This window comes from Lissotriton vulgaris, unplaced genomic scaffold (genome assembly GCF_964263255.1).
Source record: "Lissotriton vulgaris unplaced genomic scaffold, aLisVul1.2 SCAFFOLD_4450, whole genome shotgun sequence".
In the NCBI taxonomy this organism is placed as follows: Eukaryota; Metazoa; Chordata; class Amphibia; order Caudata; family Salamandridae; genus Lissotriton; species Lissotriton vulgaris.
The window spans coordinates 91,966-112,691 of NW_028248584.1; the positions used below are offsets into that span (position 1 = coordinate 91,966).

The window sequence follows — 20,726 nt, forward strand, 5'->3', positions numbered from 1 at the left end:
CCTTTTTGAAGATTTCCACACTATTGATAAGGCGAATATAGCACATTTTGAAAGAGATGTTTTCTTAAATCAAACCTAGAGAACCACAATGACGGTATCATTCAGATAGTAGAAATGTTTTTTGTATATTAGTATGGAAATTGTGAAATAAAACATTTCTCATGCTGATTTTCAACAGTCGATCTGCAATCATGAAAAATAAGCTTTTGCTTGGAGGCCTCAAAGGTACTGATCTAATTTTCTTTTTTACAATTATTCACAGTTCGTATGATATGCTTTGTACAAATCAGCTATGTTGTTAGATCAAAATTGATTAAAAAGTGACTATCTCAATTTCAGGACATATAGAAGAGGAAGGAGAAGGCGCTCATGTTTCAAATGCGGAGAGGCAACAACTGTTCATTATTTTCACCTCTATTAATTATATGTATTTTTATAATGTATATATTTATATTTTCCGATAAATATACATAGACATATAGCGATATATAGGGAGATACATACATATAAGTTGATAAGTACAAGTTTATAAGTAAATGAGATGTTTTTCCAATTAATACTTCTAAGAACTGAATGGAAACAAAATCGTAAAGTTTAGATAAGTCCCACTGAGCTTTGTACTTAGATCCCTGTTTTCAGAGTCCAGATTGACAAGCATAACACCATCAACCCACCTGTACTAGGTTGAGCTTTCCGTTTTGACAGAAGAGATTGCATTCACGGGGAAATCTTAATTTTTATTGCAAAATCTTATCTCACATAAAAAGTACTGTTCAACAGAGTCATAGCGTTACTTGAGTCCTTTGTGCAACATACTTCCCTAACATAGTTCAATGGGCAAGAGTTGAACAGAATAGAAAAGTAATACAATTCTGTTTGTCTTTGACTGTAGAAAATAAAAAATGTGAAATGTCCACATTGCTGCAGCAATTTGCTCCCCTGTCACATGGGAGGTTCCATGGTGTAAAGGTTAGCACTTTGGACTTTGAATCCAAGGATCCGAGTTCAAATCTGGGTGGGACCACTTTCATGACTTATGACCAAATCTTTTTCTGTCAAGTGTATTCATAAATATCATAAATCTAACACGGGTAGAGTGAAACATTAATTTATTGATTGTATTTTAAAAGTCTTTTTGATGTGAGCAAATTATAGAACTTTTAGAAAACATGGAAATTAAATTGCTCAAAATAATGAGACATTTTGTGAGCTGACTCTGTTTTCTCAAACTCATCACATGGGGCTGATGCAAGATATTACTTGTTTAAATCTTACTGTTATTGATAAGGGGAACAAGGAACTTTATTAATTGGAAAGCCTTCATTAAAAGAAAACATGAGGAATCAAATTGTGTATTTAGGGGACAGAAGAGATGAACTTTTAAATAACAATCTTGAAATTCAGACACACAGATATTTACACTCTGTTTTTCTAAAGTAAATCCATAACCATGAAGTAGAATCTTTCGAAAGACATGTCAGATGTATTAATCTGAATTCCTCTTTCAAAGAAATGCACAATTAAATGAACTGTGTAAGTCAAGAATGTTGTCAGATAAGAAATCAGCAAAATTAACTATCTTATTACTGATCATACAGATGAGAAAGAAAAAGAACCTCTTGCTCAAATTGTGGATGGGAAAGAACAGTTTTTAGTCTTCAGCTTCTGTACTTATGTTTATGATTAATTCATTTCTTTATATTGTATTATTGCTATCTAGATGGATATAGCCATGTATACATAGATACATACTTATACGTTGATAAGTTTCAGTATAAAACTTTGACGTTATGTTTTTCCAAGTCCAAATTCTAAGAAATTAGTGAAATATTAAATCTCATAATTCAAGCAGGTCCCACCGAGATTTGAACTCGGATCGCTGGATTCAGAGTCCAGAGTGCTAACCATTACACCATGGAACCAAGCCATACGTGAGGGATTTTTCCATTGAGACAAAAGAGAGCGCATCAGTGCGGGGGCTTTTCTTACATTGATGAAAAGATATCTCAGTTGAATGCTCATAGTGTAAAGAGCGATAATGTGATTTGATTCTTTTCAGCTACATTCTCCATAACAGTGTTAAATGTGCAAACGTTTATCAGGACATGCAATTTACAAAATAATGATCATCTTTGACTGAAGAATATTAAAACATTCTACATTTCCAAACTACTACATCCATTTCTCTGTCTCTCACATGGGTGGCTCCAAAGAGCAATGGTTGGTACTTTGGACTTTGCATGCAAAGGTACCAGTCCAATTCTTTGAGGTACTTCTTTACTACTCTTGACCTTTTCCATTTCTGTCATCTTTGTTTATTGATAGCTCCAATCCAACACCAGTAGGTTGAAAGAGACAAATATTGACTCCTTTCAAAATGTCCAACAGCTTGAACAAGTTACAGAAATACAAACTTTATAATACTTTTACATCACATTCCTAGACAAAATAGTGTGACATTACAAAATCATATCCTGTTTTTCTCAAATGCATTTCAGAGGGCTGATTCCCAGCATTCCTTTTTGAAGATTTCCACACTATTGATAAGGCGAATATAGCACATTTTGAAAGAGATGTTTTCTTAAATCAAACCTAGAGAACCACAATGACGGTATCATTCAGATAGTAGAAATGTTTTTTGTATATTAGTATGGAAATTGTGAAATAAAACATTTCTCATGCTGATTTTCAACAGTCGATCTGCAATCATGAAAAATAAGCTTTTGCTTGGAGGCCTCAAAGGTACTGATCTAATTTTCTTTTTTACAATTATTCGCAGATCGTATGATATGCTTTGTAAAAATCAACTATGTTGTTAGATCAAAATTGATTAAAAAGTGACTATCTCAATTTCAGGACATATAGAAGAGGAAGGAGAAGGCGCTCATGTTTCAAATGCGGAGAGGCAACAACTGTTCACTATTTTCACCTCTATTAATTATATGTATTTTTATAATGTATATATTTATATTTTCCGATAAATATACATAGACATATAGCGATATATAGGGAGATACATACATATAAGTTGATACGTACAAGTTTATAAGTAAATGAGATGTTTTTCCAATTAATACTTCTAAGAACTGAATGGAAACAAAATCGTAAAGTTTAGATAAGTCCCACTGAGCTTTGTACTTAGATCCCTGTTTTCAGAGTCCAGATTGACAAGCATAACACCATCAACCCACCTGTACTAGGTTGAGCTTTCCGTTTTGACAGAAGAGATTGCATTCACGGGGAAATCTTAATTTTTATTGCAAAATCTTATCTCACATAAAAAGTACTGTTCAACAGAGTCATAGCGTTACTTGAGTCCTTTGTGCAACATACTTCCCTAACATAGTTCAATGGGCAAGAGTTCAACAGAATAGAAAAGTAATACAATTCTGTTTGTCTTTGACTGTAGAAAATAAAAAATGGGAAATGTCCACATTGCTGCAGCAATTTGCTCCCCTGTCACATGGTAGGTTCCATGGTGTAATGGTTAGCACTTTGGACTTTGAATCCAAGGATCCGAGTTCAAATCTCGGTGGGACCACTTTCATGACTTATGATCAATTCTTTTTCTGTCAAGTGTATTCATAAATATCATAAATCTAACACGGGTAGAGTGAAACATTAATTTATTGATTGTATTTTAAGAGTCTATTTGATGTGAGCAAATTATAGAACTTTTAGAAAACATGGAAATTAAATTGCTCAAAATAATGAGACATTTTGTGAGCTGACTCTGTTTTCTCAAACTCATCACAAGGGGCTGATGCAAGATATTACTTGTTTAAATCTTACTGTTATTGATAAGGGGAACAAGGAACTTTTTTAATTGGAAAGCCTTCATTAAAAGAAAAATTGAGGAATCAAATTTTGTATTTAGGGGACAGAAGAGATGAACTTTTAAATAACAATCTTGAAATTCAGACACACAGATATTTACACTCTGTTTTTCTAAAGTAAATCCATAACCATGAAGTAGAATCTTTCGAAAGACATGTCAGATGTATTAATCTGAATTCCTCTTTCAAAGAAATGCACAATTAAATGAACTGTGTAAGTCAAGAATGTTGTCAGATAAGAAATCAGCAAAATTAACTATCTTATTACTGATCATACAGATGAGAAAGAAAAAGAACCTCTTGCTCAAATTGTGGATGGGAAAGAACAGTTTTTAGTTTTCAGCTTCTGTACTTATGTTTATGATTAATTCATTTCTTTATATTGTATTATCGCTATCTAGATGGATATAGCCATGTATACATAGATACATACTTATACGTTGATAAGTTTCAGTATAAAACTTTGACGTTATGTTTTTCCAAGTCCAAATTCAAAGAAATTAGTGAAATATTAAATCTCATAATTCAAGCAGGTCCCACCGAGATTTGAACTCGGATCGCTGGATTCAGAGTCCAGAGTGCTAACCATTACACCATGGAACCCCGCCATACGTGAGGGATTTTTCCATTGAGACAAAAGAGAGCGCATCAGTGCGGGGGCTTTTCTTACATTGATGAAAAGATATCTCAGTTGAATGCTCATAATGTAAAGAGCGATAATGTGATTTGATTCTTTTCAGCTACATTCTCCATAACAGTGTTAAATGTGCAAACGTTTATCAGGACATGCAATTTACAAAATAATGATCATCTTTGACTGAAGAATATTAAAACATTCTACATTTCCAAACTACTACATCCATTTCTCTGTCTCTCACATGGGTGGCTCCAAAGAGCAATGGTTGGCACTTTGGACTTTGCATGCAAAGGTACCAGTCCAATTCTTTGAGGTACTTCTTTACTACTCTTGACCTTTTCCATTTCTGTCATCTTTGTTTATTGATAGCTCCAATCCAACACCAGTAGGTTGAAAGAGACAAATATTGACTCCTTTCAAAATGTCCAACAGCTTGAACAAGTTACAGAAATACAAACTTTATAATACTTTTACATCACATTCCTAGACAAAATAGTGTGACATTACAAAATCATATCCTGTTTTTCTCAAATGCATTTCAGAGGGCTGATTCCCAGCATTCCTTTTTGAAGATTTCCACACTATTGATAAGGCGAATATAGCACATTTTGAAAGAGATGTTTTCTTAAATCAAACCTAGAGAACCACAATGACGGTATCATTCAGATAGTAGAAATGTTTTTTGTATATTAGTATGGAAATTGTGAAATAAAACATTTCTCATGCTGATTTTCAACAGTCGATCTGCAATCATGAAAAATAAGCTTTTGCTTGGAGGCCTCAAAGGTACTGATCTAATTTTCTTTTTTACAATTATTCACAGATCGTATGATATGCTTTGTACAAATCAGCTATGTTGTTAGATCAAAATTGATTAAAAAGTGACTATCTCAATTTCAGGACATATAGAAGAGGAAGGAGAAGGCGCTCATGTTTCAAATGCGGAGAGGCAACAACTGTTCATTATTTTCACCTCTATTAATTATATGTATTTTTATAATGTATATATTTATATTTTCCGATAAATATACATAGACATATAGCGATATATAGGGAGATACATACATATAAGTTGATACGTACAAGTTTATAAGTAAATGAGATGTTTTTCCAATTAATACTTCTAAGAACTGAATGGAAACAAAATCGTAAAGTTTAGATAAGTCCCACTGAGCTTTGTACTTAGATCCCTGTTTTCAGAGTCCAGATTGACAAGCATAACACCATCAACCCACCTGTACTAGGTTGAGCTTTCCGTTTTGACAGAAGAGATTGCATTCACGGGGAAATCTTAATTTTTATTGCAAAATCTTATCTCACATAAAAAGTACTGTTCAACAGAGTCATAGCGTTACTTGAGTCCTTTGTGCAACATACTTCCCTAACATAGTTCAATGGGCAAGAGTTCAACAGAATAGAAAAGTAATACAATTCTGTTTGTCTTTGACTGTAGAAAATAAAAAATGGGAAATGTCCACATTGCTGCAGCAATTTGCTCCCCTGTCACATGGTAGGTTCCATGGTGTAATGGTTAGCACTTTGGACTTTGAATCCAAGGATCCGAGTTCAAATCTCGGTGGGACCACTTTCATGACTTATGATCAATTCTTTTTCTGTCAAGTGTATTCATAAATATCATAAATCTAACACGGGTAGAGTGAAACATTAATTTATTGATTGTATTTTAAGAGTCTATTTGATGTGAGCAAATTATAGAACTTTTAGAAAACATGGAAATTAAATTGCTCAAAATAATGAGACATTTTGTGAGCTGACTCTGTTTTCTCAAACTCATCACAAGGGGCTGATGCAAGATATTACTTGTTTAAATCTTACTGTTATTGATAAGGGGAACAAGGAACTTTATTAATTGGAAAGCCTTCATTAAAAGAAAACTTGAGGAATCAAATTGTGTATTTAGGGGACAGAAGAGATGAACTTTTAAATAACAATCTTGAAATTCAGACACACAGATATTTACACTCTGTTTTTCGAAAGTAAATCCATAACCATGAAGTAGAATCTTTCGAAAGACATGTCAGATGTATTAATCTGAATTCCTCTTTCAAAGAAATGCACAATTAAATGAACTGTGTAAGTCAAGAATGTTGTCAGATAAGAAATCAGCAAAATTAACTATCTTATTACTGATCATACAGATGAGAAAGAAAAAGAACCTCTTGCTCAAATTGTGGATGGGAAAGAACAGTTTTTAGTTTTCAGCTTCTGTACTTATGTTTATGATTAATTCATTTCTTTATATTGTATTATCGCTATCTAGATGGATATAGCCATGTATACATAGATACATACTTATACGTTGATAAGTTTCAGTATAAAACTTTGACGTTATGTTTTTCCAAGTCCAAATTCTAAGAAATTAGTGAAATATTAAATCTCATAATTCAAGCAGGTCCCACCGAGATTTGAACTCGGATCGCTGGATTCAGAGTCCAGAGTGCTAACCATTACACCATGGAACCCCGCCATACGTGAGGGATTTTTCCATTGAGACAAAAGAGAGCGCATCAGTGCGGGGGCTTTTCTTACATTGATGAAAAGATATCTCAGTTGAATGCTCATAATGTAAAGAGCGATAATGTGATTTGATTCTTTTCAGCTACATTCTCCATAACAGTGTTAAATGTGCAAACGTTTATCAGGACATGCAATTTACAAAATAATGATCATCTTTGACTGAAGAATATTAAAACATTCTACATTTCCAAACTACTACATCCATTTCTCTGTCTCTCACATGGGTGGCTCCAAAGAGCAATGGTTGGCACTTTGGACTTTGCATGCAAAGGTACCAGTCCAATTCTTTGAGGTACTTCTTTACTACTCTTGACCTTTTCCATTTCTGTCATCTTTGTTTATTGATAGCTCCAATCCAACACCAGTAGGTTGAAAGAGACAAATATTGACTCCTTTCAAAATGTCCAACAGCTTGAACAAGTTACAGAAATACAAACTTTATAATACTTTTACATCACATTCCTAGACAAAATAGTGTGACATTACAAAATCATATCCTGTTTTTCTCAAATGCATTTCAGAGGGCTGATTCCCAGCATTCCTTTTTGAAGATTTCCACACTATTGATAAGGCGAATATAGCACATTTTGAAAGAGATGTTTTCTTAAATCAAACCTAGAGAACCACAATGACGGTATCATTCAGATAGTAGAAATGTTTTTTGTATATTAGTATGGAAATTGTGAAATAAAACATTTCTCATGCTGATTTTCAACAGTCGATCTGCAATCATGAAAAATAAGCTTTTGCTTGGAGGCCTCAAAGGTACTGATCTAATTTTCTTTTTTACAATTATTCACAGATCGTATGATATGCTTTGTACAAATCAGCTATGTTGTTAGATCAAAATTGATTAAAAAGTGACTATCTCAATTTCAGGACATATAGAAGAGGAAGGAGAAGGCGCTCATGTTTCAAATGCGGAGAGGCAACAACTGTTCATTATTTTCACCTCTATTAATTATATGTATTTTTATAATGTATATATTTATATTTTCCGATAAATATACATAGACATATAGTGATATATAGGGAGATACATACATATAAGTTGATACGTACAAGTTTATAAGTAAATGAGATGTTTTTCCAATTAATACTTCTAAGAACTGAATGGAAACAAAATCGTAAAGTTTAGATAAGTCCCACTGAGCTTTGTACTTAGATCCCTGTTTTCAGAGTCCAGATTGACAAGCATAACACCATCAACCCACCTGTACTAGGTTGAGCTTTCCGTTTTGACAGAAGAGATTGCATTCACGGGGAAATCTTAATTTTTATTGCAAAATCTTATCTCACATAAAAAGTACTGTTCAACAGAGTCATAGCGTTACTTGAGTCCTTTGTGCAACATACTTCCCTAACATAGTTCAATGGGCAAGAGTTCAACAGAATAGAAAAGTAATACAATTCTGTTTGTCTTTGACTGTAGAAAATAAAAAATGGGAAATGTCCACATTGCTGCAGCAATTTGCTCCCCTGTCACATGGTAGGTTCCATGGTGTAATGGTTAGCACTTTGGACTTTGAATCCAAGGATCCGAGTTCAAATCTCGGTGGGACCACTTTCATGACTTATGATCAATTCTTTTTCTGTCAAGTGTATTCATAAATATCATAAATCTAACACGGGTAGAGTGAAACATTAATTTATTGATTGTATTTTAAGAGTCTTTTTGATGTGAGCAAATTATAGAACTTTTAGAAAACATGGAAATTAAATTGCTCAAAATAATGAGACATTTTGTGAGCTGACTCTGTTTTCTCAAACTCATCACAAGGGGCTGATGCAAGATATTACTTGTTTAAATCTTACTGTTATTGATAAGGGGAACAAGGAACTTTTTTAATTGGAAAGCCTTCATTAAAAGAAAACTTGAGGAATCAAATTTTGTATTTAGGGGACAGAAGAGATGAACTTTTAAATAACAATCTTGAAATTCAGACACACAGATATTTACACTCTGTTTTTCTAAAGTAAATCCATAACCATGAAGTAGAATCTTTCGAAAGACATGTCAGATGTATTAATCTGAATTCCTCTTTCAAAGAAATGCACAATTAAATGAACTGTGTAAGTCAAGAATGTTGTCAGATAAGAAATCAGCAAAATTAACTATCTTATTACTGATCATACAGATGAGAAAGAAAAAGAACCTCTTGCTCAAATTGTGGATGGGAAAGAACAGTTTTTAGTTTTCAGCTTCTGTACTTATGTTTATGATTAATTCATTTCTTTATATTGTATTATCGCTATCTAGATGGATATAGCCATGTATACATAGATACATACTTATACGTTGATAAGTTTCAGTATAAAACTTTGACGTTATGTTTTTCCAAGTCCAAATTCTAAGAAATTAGTGAAATATTAAATCTCATAATTCAAGCATGTCCCACCGAGATTTGAACTCGGATTGCTGGATTCAGAGTCCAGAGTGCTAACCATTACACCATGGAACCCCGCCATACGTGAGGGATTTTTCCATTGAGACAAAAGAGAGCGCATCAGTGCGGGGGCTTTTCTTACATTGATGAAAAGATATCTCAGTTGAATGCTCATAATGTAAAGAGCGATAATGTGATTTGATTCTTTTCAGCTACATTCTCCATAACAGTGTTAAATGTGCAAACGTTTATCAGGACATGCAATTTACAAAATAATGATCATCTTTGACTGAAGAATATTAAAACATTCTACATATCCAAACTACTACATCCATTTCTCTGTCTCTCACATGGGTGGCTCCAAAGAGCAATGGTTGGCACTTTGGACTTTGCATGCAAAGGTACCAGTCCAATTCTTTGAGGTACTTCTTTACTACTCTTGACCTTTTCCATTTCTGTCATCTTTGTTTATTGATAGCTCCAATCCAACACCAGTAGGTTGAAAGAGACAAATATTGACTCCTTTCAAAATGTCCAACAGCTTGAACAAGTTACAGAAATACAAACTTTATAATACTTTTACATCACATTCCTAGACAAAATAGTGTGACATTACAAAATCATATCCTGTTTTTCTCAAATGCATTTCAGAGGGCTGATTCCCAGCATTCCTTTTTGAAGATTTCCACACTATTGATAAGGCGAATATAGCACATTTTGAAAGAGATGTTTTCTTAAATCAAACCTAGAGAACCACAATGACGGTATCATTCAGATAGTAGAAATGTTTTTAGTATATTAGTATGGAAATTGTGAAATAAAACATTTCTCATGCTGATTTTCAACAGTCGATCTGCAATCATGAAAAATAAGCTTTTGCTTGGAGGCCTCAAAGGTACTGATCTAATTTTCTTTTTTACAATTATTCACAGATCGTATGATATGCTTTGTACAAATCAGCTATGTTGTTAGATCAATATTGATTAAAAAGTGACTATCTCAATTTCAGGACATATAGAAGAGGAAGGAGAAGGCGCTCATGTTTCAAATGCGGAGAGGCAACAACTGTTCATTATTTTCACCTCTATTAATTATATGTATTTTTATAATGTATATATTTATATTTTCCGATAAATATACATAGACATATAGCAATATATAGGGAGATACATACATATAAGTTGATACGTACAAGTTTATAAGTAAATGAGATGTTTTTCCAATTAATACTTCTAAGAACTGAATGGAAACAAAATCGTAAAGTTTAGATAAGTCCCACTGAGCTTTGTACTTAGATCCCTGTTTTCAGAGTCCAGATTGACAAGCATAACACCATCAACCCACCTGTACTAGGTTGAGCTTTCCGTTTTGACAGAAGAGATTGCATTCACGGGGAAATCTTAATTTTTATTGCAAAATCTTATCTCACATAAAAAGTACTGTTCAACAGAGTCATAGCGTTACTTGAGTCCTTTGTGCAACATACTTCCCTAACATAGTTCAATGGGCAAGAGTTGAACAGAATAGAAAAGTAATACAATTCTGTTTGTCTTTGACTGTAGAAAATAAAAAATGTGAAATGTCCACATTGCTGCAGCAATTTGCTCCCCTGTCACATGGGAGGTTCCATGGTGTAAAGGTTAGCACTTTGGACTTTGAATCCAAGGATCCGAGTTCAAATCTGGGTGGGACCACTTTCATGACTTATGACCAAATCTTTTTCTGTCAAGTGTATTCATAAATATCATAAATCTAACACGGGTAGAGTGAAACATTAATTTATTGATTGTATTTTAAAAGTCTATTTGATGTGAGCAAATTATAGAACTTTTAGAACACATGGAAATTAAATTGCTCAAAATAATGAGACATTTTGTGAGCTGACTCTGTTTTCTCAAACTCATCACAAGGGGCTGATGCAAGATATTACTTGTTTAAATCTTACTGTTATTGATAAGGGGAACAAGGAACTTTTTTAATTGGAAAGCCTTCATTAAAAGAAAACTTGAGGAATCAAATTGTGTATTTAGGGGACAGAAGAGATGAACTTTTAAATAACAATCTTGAAATTCAGACACACAGATATTTACACTCTGTTTTTCTAAAGTAAATCCATAACCATGAAGTAGAATCTTTCGAAAGACATGTCAGATGTATTAATCTGAATTCCTCTTTCAAAGAAATGCACAATTAAATGAACTGTGTAAGTCAAGAATGTTGTCAGATAAGAAATCAGCAAAATTAATATGGCTGAGATACCCGCCACCCCCTCTCAACACAATCCCCAAAGGAGGGAAACCGGAAACAGTTCTTGAAGTTTTTTGGAAGTGGGAGGGAGTGACCCTCCCGGCCGTATTTATTAAAACAAAAAATTAAAAACATTTAAACATTATTGTACAATTTCATACCACATTGCGATGTTTGGCTAACCTTAACAGATTCTCTAATACAGAGGTTCTCCTAGCCGAACTAACATCCTACAAAGCATTTACTTGAAATATTGAAATTGTACATCCTAACGTTTAAGGGCCAACGGCAAGGTCGTAACCGGTGTCAAGATCCCTAACCAGACATACCCCCCCCACTTGGAGGGGCGACAGCACTGAGGCGTACTCAAGTGCAACTACTACCAATTTCCCTTGACTTGACGGGGGCACTTATCAACTCGACGCCAGTTAAAGGTCGTTCGAAGACTCGTGTGAGGTATCTAGAAGGTATCGTAGACCTCCCCCCAACCCCACACAACTTACCGCATCTGCCGTCGCAGATGTCACTGGCCCCGGGAAATTCCCCAGGAGGGGGCTGTAACCCCTCCTACACAGGAAGGGGCCTTGACTGCCTTTCCTCTTCTTTCGGCGACCCATCCTTAGAAGGGACCGCCTCCCCGTTGAGGGGCCAAAGGCCACCTCCCCCGAGCGCTCCCATCCGTGTTGGGTGACGCCCACTCATAGGGATCTTCCAATTAGTGCTCACCGATCATGACCTTACCGCCCGACCAAAATAAATACGACAAATGCTAACTAAACGAAACTACATTGGCCACTATGACCGAAAAAACCTGTTTATAAATGGACCTTACAACCGAAGTTCTTTAATCACAAACTTGTAAAATTAGACCAATCTTTATTACACATTCAACATCAACACAACACTACAATAACCTGTAAACGAAATAGAATAATTGATCAAATTTATTAAAACAACTGGCTGTCCTCAGGGGCTGGTGGGTGGGTCAAAATTGGCTCTTCGTTCCGTCTCGAGCTCACGTGCAGCGAGGGGGTGCAGCTTCAGAGCACAGGAACAAGAGGATGTCTTCTGGTCTTGCGTCCCTTTTTATCCATCTTCAGGGCGGGCGTAAACCCGCCCCTGCCTGCCCCGAGGGCGTGGCCAGCCGCGTCAGTGTCTAGGCCAGCCCACTCTAGGGCGGGAAAAAGCGCGCCCCGGCTACGCCGCTTCGGGCATACCAGCCGAGACGCGCCTCCCGCCCAAAATGGCTTCCCGGGGGGATCGAGGCACTCTGCCATACGTTCGGGGGGACCGAGTGGTCGCCCCTTTCCATATGGCTGAGATACCCGCCACCCCCTCTCAACACAATCCCCAAAGGAGGGAAACCGGAAACAGTTCTTGAAGTTTTTTGGAAGTGGGAGGGAGTGACCCTCCCGGCCGTATTTATTAAAACAAAAAATTAAAAACATTTAAACATTAATGTACAATTTCATACCACATTGCGATGTTTGGCTAACCTTAACAGATTCTCTAATACAGAGGTTCTCCTAGCCGAACTAACATCCTACAAAACATTTACTTGAAATATTGAAATTGTACATCCTAACGTTTAAGGGCCAACGGCAAGGTCGTGACCGGTGTCAAGATCCCTAACCAGACATACCCCCCCCACTTGGAGGGGCGACAGCACTGAGGCGTACTCAAGTGCAACTACTACCAATTTCCCTTGACTTGACGGGGGCACTTATCAACTCGACGCCAGTTAAAGGTCGTTCGAAGACTCGTGTGAGGTATCTAGAAGGTATCGTAGACCTCCCCCCAACCCCACACAACTTACCGCATCTGCCGTCGCAGATGTCACTGGCCCCGGGAAATTCCCCAGGAGGGGGCTGTAACCCCTCCTACACAGGAAGGGGCCTTGACCGCCTTTCCTCTTCTTTCGGCGACCCATCCTTAGAAGGGACCGCCTCCCCGTTGAGGGGCCAAAGGCCACCTCCCCCGAGCGCTCCCATCCGTGTTGGGTGACGCCCACTCATAGGGATCTTCCAATTAGTGCTCACCGATCATGACCTTACCGCCACAGGCCGGATAGTTGACCGGCTATCCGGACCCCCCACACAACTCCTACCTAAAGGTCATGTTTCAACGATTTTAACCATGCTAAGAAGTCTCCTAAGAGTAACTCATTCCCCACCCAAGACAAATGCACACCATCCCCCAAATACATAATGTCATCATTAATACAGCTATGAGAAATAGAATGCAATGTCCTGGAACGGAACAACCTACTCACTTTATTGTTAAGCTTCCTAACAGAATGGTTCAAAGCAGGAATAGAGCTAGCCCCCCGCCACACCTTTCGTGGAATCAAATGGGACCATGCAATCGTGCACCCCGGAACTCTCCTCGCCAACCAACTTACAGTGGAAAGCATTGCCTCCAGGAGTAGTCGTCTACCGATGGTGACCAAATCATTGCCCCCAACATGCACTATAACTATAGACGGCGGTGACCTTGTCCGCCCTAACAAACCCTCGAAAAATGTTTGAAACTGGTCAATACAGAGACCGCCCCTTCCGTAGAAGGACATCCTGTACCCGTATTCCCCAGCTACGTGAATCATGTCACCTGCTTTGAATACGTCTGCGGCACGCCTCACGTATGAGTGGCCCACGACCCACACCTCCTTTTTCACAGCCGGTGATGTCTGACCGCTGGCCCGGTGTAGGGTCGACTGCATAGTCCGCCCCGCCTCGTAAGCTTGCGTAACTGAAAACCAAACAAAAACAAGAAGCGTGAGTACATTATTACAGCTTCACAACATGTGCAACCGCACGTATCTTTTATAACAATTGGAGGACCAACGCCCCACTCGTTTCACTTGCTCAACATTAAGACCCCTGGCTGTAGCTTCCGTAGCAGCCCCTATCCGAAAGGAATGGGTCCCAAATTCGCCCGGGTTCAAGCCCGCAGCGGCAATTGACATCGCAAGCACCCGCTGAAACTGAAATTTCGTCAGTGGGGTGGCGTCAGCGTGTCTTAACAAAGTCCCCCCCATGATGCCACCCTTCGTGCTAGGTAATCCTCTAAACACTTTACCGGACATATGGAGGACCCAGGAATCCTGCGTATGATGACGCAGTCACCCATCCCATCTTGATCAGTCTTGGATTTTACAAAGGAGACAGTCATTGTTTCTCCCCTGATCTGAACGTGTTCCTGGCACAAACCCCCTGCCACATCCAGTTTGTTCCTTGCAACTAGTTCGCTTACCCGCATTGCTCCGTGAAATGCTAGCGTAAAAGCGGCTCGGAACAGCACCGCCTCAAACTGAGATGAACATGTGGCCGGGAGTGTGGCCAACAACTGGGACAATCTATCCAAACCTATCGGGCGCCTTTCATCTACTCTGCGACCCTCAAGGCGTTGCCACCCACGCAGCGCTTTCTGTACAACGAAAGACGCTGTTGGGTCCTGGATAGCGTGTGCTCTGGCAACAAAGGAAATGGCCGCACGATGCCTCTGGGCCGTAGCCACCGATTTCCCAGCCCTACGTAAGGACATCAGGAAATTCACTACCCATTCCTCGTGACCCCAAAGTCGCTCTCTATCACTCCCCAAAAAGGCTAAATAGGCCCGAAACGCCCCTTCGTATGCCTTCCTCGTCCTTGGTGCTAGACTCTCTCCCACGAGGTGACGAAGTTCGGGGCACCGAGAGACCAGAGAGCTTCGGGAAAGGGTGCCGGCTCTGGGTCCGCTGAGGGGAGGAAACCCGAAAAAGCCTGCATTTGAAAACGAGACAGTGCGTCAGCCGCCTGATTCATCACCCCTGGAACATGCTTTGCTCTGAATAGCACGTTCAATTGCATACATAGTAAAACAATTTCCTTAAGCAGTCTTAAAATCAGTTTACAACGTGCTGCCTGACTATTGATGCACTCGACCACGGTCATATTGTCAGACCAAAATATGACAGAGTGATCCTTGAACCCATCGGGCCATGTTCTCAAGGCCACCAAGATGGGAAACAGTTCCAGGAAAGCAATATTACTCGTCAGACCATTCTCATGCCACCATGTCGGCCATCTTTGTGCCGACCATTTCGTGCCGAAGATGGCGCCAAAACCTATGCTTCCTGCTGAATCTGTCCATAGCCCCAGCTCTTCAGAAGACACGGCTGGTTCATTCCAGACGATTCTACCATTGAAGTCTGCCAGAAATGCTAACCAAATACGCATGTCCTGGCGGATCTCGGCCGATAGTCTCGTGCGATGATGGCACTCTTTAAGGCCGACCATCGCTTGGGCAATTGAACGGGAAAAGGGGCGGGCCATTGGTATTACCCTCAGGGCAAAATTCAACTGTCCCACCAACTGCTGTAATTGTTGCAGCGTAACTTTTGATGCATTTATACACACTTGCAGCGCAGCCCTGAACTTCAACACTTTCTCAGCTGGCGAACGGAAACACCCTTCAATGGAGTCCAACTCGATCCCCAGAAACTCAAGGCAAGTCGTAGGACCCACTGTTTTACCCGGCGCCAATGGCACACCAAACTGTTCCATTAACATACAAAATTCGGCCAAGGCCCGGCCACATTCAAGATCCCCGGCCGCCCCAAGAAACAGAAAATCATCAAGGTAGTGCATTACATCTTGGAAACCTGTTTTCTTTGTGAATACCCATTGTAGAAAACTACTGAATTTCTCGAAATAAGCACAGGATATAGAGCACCCCATTGGCATACACCTATCCATGTAATAACAACCCTGAAACATGAATCCTAGGAGACGCTGGTCGTCTGGGTGTACCGGGAGCAATCGGAACGCTGACTCGATATCTGACTTCGCCATCAGCGCCCCGGGCCCCAGGCGATTCAAAATGGCTACGGCCTCATCGAAGGATGCGTACCGCACCGAACACACTTCTGGATCGATTGCATCATTTACGGAAAGACCTCGCGGAGCTGATAAATTGTGAATCAGTCGGAACTCACCGGGGTCTTTCTTGGGGACTACCCCTAAGGGAGAACAAACAAAATTCTGGACCGGGGGTACACTAAACGCGCCGGCGACCCGACCTCGAGTCACCTCTTTCCGGATCTTATCCTGTACTACGGTCGTATGCTGCAGGACGGAAAGTTGATTTTTGCACTTCTCCACACCCTGAAAGTCCCCTACCGGGATGCGGAAACCATACGAAAAACCGTTCCGCAGCACCCCAGCAGAAGTACGATCCGGGTATTCACTGAGCCAGGGAATCATCGCCAGGGTATCAATCGGGGTAGGTAAAGGCGCCCCTCGGACTATATTAGACCTGTTTGGCACCTCCTCTCCCCCCATTATCACCCGTTCTGGCTCTGCACGAGGACTCAGGATGGGACGACCCACAACCACTACATTCATGTTTGAATTTACACGATCCCTGGGGTCTAGTACATTTACCCCTGTTGAAATTAAAGCAGAAACCCCTTTTTCCGGTACTGCCGGCAGGTTTCGAGTACTCGTCGGCACCCGTACCTGATCGAAAGGGCATCCCCGCATATTGCCGGGAGGATTCGCCAACATTACTTCCCACCAACGGCATTTTCAACATTCCTGACTCCTTCATTTTATCCCAAGTCAAGGAATCATAACAATCCCAGGTTAAACTTTTATTATGCTCCTTTTCCTTTCTGAACAGATTATCGTAACAGAACCAATGATTACCCTGGTGCGATGTCGAGTACCCCATGATTCGTGATTGATAGATTGGGAACTCGGAAAGCAACTCAGGTCTACGTTCCCCCAAGATTGATGTAAAGATTCCCCAAGCATTGCCCCAATTGCCGATATTCTCATTCACTTTAAAGGCGGCCATTTTTGCGCGCCAAACACTCGGATGCATGAGATCCTTCTGACTCTTTACATGCTCTACCTCATAATGATCAACAAGCAGTGAGAAAATGTTCACATACTCCCCCGCCCAAATCTTTTCCTTAATTGCCAAAGGAACATGTTGCCCCAACTTTTCTCTCCGAGAGGGTGTTGACTCATCCCTCGCGATCGGCAATGGCCGCTTACCTGCACCTGACGCTGCCTCTGTGGTCGCAATCGTCCCTGGTGTCTTGTCCCCTACTGCAGCCGGCACGGGCACCTTGGCTGCTTCCCGTTTCTCACGCAATTGCTTTATCAGCGCCTGCGCATCGACAGCCGTGGCGCCCTCGTTACCTTTACCCAACCACGCTGCCAATTGTGCTGCCAGCTCGGGCGGCATATCATCCTCGGACACGGGGGTGACCACAACGGGAATTGGATTCCCCTCCTCCGGCACGGGAGTTGGAGCCTCGAGCGGGGCACTGGGACCCGGGATGTCTTCACCCGCTGCCCCCCTCCTGGGCCTCTTGTTTTTCCCTCCCGGGGCTGCTCCCCCCAAAGGACGTTTTGGACCCCCTTCCTCATTCTTGTCCACCCGCTTCTTTAGCTCGGACATCTCCTTCATGAGAACACGCAGCATCTGGTCAGTAGTCATGCGCTTTCCCACCTTCTTCGGCATTCTCCAACAAAGTAACTGTAAAACAAACAAGAACGATTAAAACGCTCAAAATTGGCTCTTCGTTCCGTCTCGAGCTCACGTGCAGCGAGGGGGTGCAGCTTCAGAGCACAGGAACAAGAGGATGTCTTCTGGTCTTGCGTCCCTTTTTATCCATCTTCAGGGCGGGCGTAAACCCGCCCCTGCCTGCCCCGAGGGCGTGGCCAGCCGCGTCAGTGTCTAGGCCAGCCCACTCTAGGGCGGGAAAAAGCGCGCCCCGGCTACGCCGCTTCGGGCATACCAGCCGAGACGCGCCTCCCGCCCAAAATGGCTTCCCGGGGGGATCGAGGCACTCTGCCATACGTTCGGGGGGACCGAGTGGTCGCCCCTTTCCAGTATCTTATTACTGATCATACAGATGAGAAAGAAAAAGAACCTCTTGCTCAAATTGTGGATGGGAAAGAACAGTTTTTAGTTTCTGTACTTATGTTTATGATTAATTCATTTCTTTATATTGTATTATCGCTATCTAGATGGATATAGCCATGTATACATAGATACATACTTATACGTTGATAAGTTTCAGTATAAAACTTTGACGTTATGTTTTTCGAAGTCCAAATTCTAAGAAATTAGTGAAATATTAAATCTCATATTTCAAGCAGGTCCCACCGAGATTTGAACTCAGATTGCTGGATTCAGAGTCCAGAGTGCTAACCATTACACCATGGAACCACGCCATACATGAGGGATTTTTCCATTGAGACAAAAGAGAGCGCATCAGTGCGGGGGCTTTTCTTACATTGATGAAAAGATATCTCAGTTGAATGCTCATAGTGTAAAGAGCGATAATGTGATTTGATTCTTTTCAGCTACATTCTCCATAACAGTGTTAAATGTGCAAACGTTTATCAGGACATGCAATTTACAAAATAATGATCATCTTTGACTGAAGAATATTAAAACATTCTACATTTCCAAACTACTACATCCATTTCTCTGTCTCTCACATGGGTGGCTCCAAAGAGCAATGGTTGGCACTTTGGACTTTGCATGCAAAGGTACCAGTCCAATTCTTTGAGGTACTTCTTTACTACTCTTGACCTTTTCCATTTCTGTCATCTTTGTTTATTGATAGCTCCAATCCAACACCAGTAGGTTGAAAGAGACAAATATTGACTCCTTTCAAAATGTCCAACAGCTTGAACAAGTTACAGAAATACAAACTTTATAATACTTTTACATCACATTCCTAGACAAAATAGTGTGACATTACAAAATCATATCCTGTTTTTCTCAAATGCATTTCAGAGGGCTGATTCCCAGCATTCCTTTTTGAAGATTTCCACACTATTGATAAGGCGAATATAGCACATTTTGAAAGAGATGTTTTCTTAAATCAAACCTAGAGAACCACAATGACGGTATCATTCAGATAGTAGAAATGTTTTTTGTATATTAGTATGGAAATTGTGAAATAAAACATTTCTCATGCTGATTTTCAACAGTCGATCTGCAATCATGAAAAATAAGCTTTTGTTTGGAGGCCTCAAAGGTACTGATCTAATTTTCTTTTTTACAATTATTCACAGATCGTATGATATGCTTTGTACAAATCAGGTATGTTGTTAGATCAAAATTGATTAAAAAGTGACTATCTCAATTTCTGGACATATAGAAGAGGAAGGAGAAGGCGCTCATGTTTCAAATGCGGAGAGACAACAACTGTTCATTATTTTCACCTCTATTAATTATATGTATTTTTATAATGTATATATTTATATTTTCCGATAAATATACATAGACATATAGCGATATATAGGGAGATACATACATATAAGTTGATACGTACAAGTTTATAAGTAAATGAGATGTTTTTCCAATTAATACTCCTAAGAACTGAATGGAAACAAAATCGTAAAGTTTAGATAAGTCCCACTGAGCTTTGTACTTAGATCCCTGTTTTCAGAGTCCAGATTGACAAGCATAACACCATCAACCCACCTGTACTAGGTTGAGCTTTCCGTTTTGACAGAAGAGATTGCATTCACAGGGAAATGGTAATTTTTATTGCAAAATCTTATCTCACATAAAAAGTACTGTTCAACAGAGTCATAGCGTTACTTGAGTCCTTTGTGCAACATACTTCCCTAACATAGTTCAATGGGCAAGAGTTCAACAGAATAGAAAAGTAATACAATTCTGTTTGTCTTTGACTGTAGAAAATAAAAAATGGGAAATGTCCACATTGCTGCAGCAATTTGCTCCCCTGTCACATGGTAGGTTCCATGGTGTAATGGTTAGCACTTTGGACTTTGAATCCAAGGATCCAAGTTCAAATCTCGGTGGGACCACTTTCATGACTTATGATCAATTCTTTTTCTGTCAAGTGTATTCATAAATATCATAAATCTAACACGGGTAGAGTGAAACATTAATTTATTGATTGTATTTTAAGAGTCTATTTGATGTGAGCAAATTATAGAACTTTTAGAAAACATGGAAATTAAATTGCTCAAAATAATGAGACATTTTGTGAGCTGACTCTGTTTTCTCAAACTCATCACAAGGGGCTGATGCAAGATATTACTT

The 20,726-nt window shown here is 39.5% G+C and overlaps 7 non-coding genes across 7 annotated transcripts; 4 read left to right on the forward strand and 3 right to left on the reverse strand.

Annotated features, from left to right (window-relative positions):
- Window positions 1-1,850: 1,850 nt before the first annotated feature.
- TRNAQ-CUG (transfer RNA glutamine (anticodon CUG)) lies at window positions 1,851-1,922 on the reverse strand. The gene has a single exon. It is a non-coding gene; the product is annotated as a tRNA-Gln (tRNA).
- Window positions 1,923-3,469: 1,547 nt separating this feature from the next.
- TRNAQ-UUG (transfer RNA glutamine (anticodon UUG)) lies at window positions 3,470-3,541 on the forward strand. The gene has a single exon. It is a non-coding gene; the product is annotated as a tRNA-Gln (tRNA).
- Window positions 3,542-4,367: 826 nt separating this feature from the next.
- TRNAQ-CUG (transfer RNA glutamine (anticodon CUG)) lies at window positions 4,368-4,439 on the reverse strand. Its single transcript has one exon. It is a non-coding gene; the product is annotated as a tRNA-Gln (tRNA).
- Window positions 4,440-5,986: 1,547 nt separating this feature from the next.
- TRNAQ-UUG (transfer RNA glutamine (anticodon UUG)) lies at window positions 5,987-6,058 on the forward strand. Its single transcript has one exon. It is a non-coding gene; the product is annotated as a tRNA-Gln (tRNA).
- An 826-nt stretch (window positions 6,059-6,884) lies between these two features.
- Window positions 6,885-6,956, reverse strand: TRNAQ-CUG (transfer RNA glutamine (anticodon CUG)). The gene has a single exon. It is a non-coding gene; the product is annotated as a tRNA-Gln (tRNA).
- A 1,547-nt stretch (window positions 6,957-8,503) lies between these two features.
- On the forward strand, window positions 8,504-8,575 carry TRNAQ-UUG (transfer RNA glutamine (anticodon UUG)). The gene has a single exon. It is a non-coding gene; the product is annotated as a tRNA-Gln (tRNA).
- Window positions 8,576-20,416: 11,841 nt separating this feature from the next.
- On the forward strand, window positions 20,417-20,488 carry TRNAQ-UUG (transfer RNA glutamine (anticodon UUG)). The gene has a single exon. It is a non-coding gene; the product is annotated as a tRNA-Gln (tRNA).
- The last annotated feature ends 238 nt before the right edge of the window (window positions 20,489-20,726 follow it).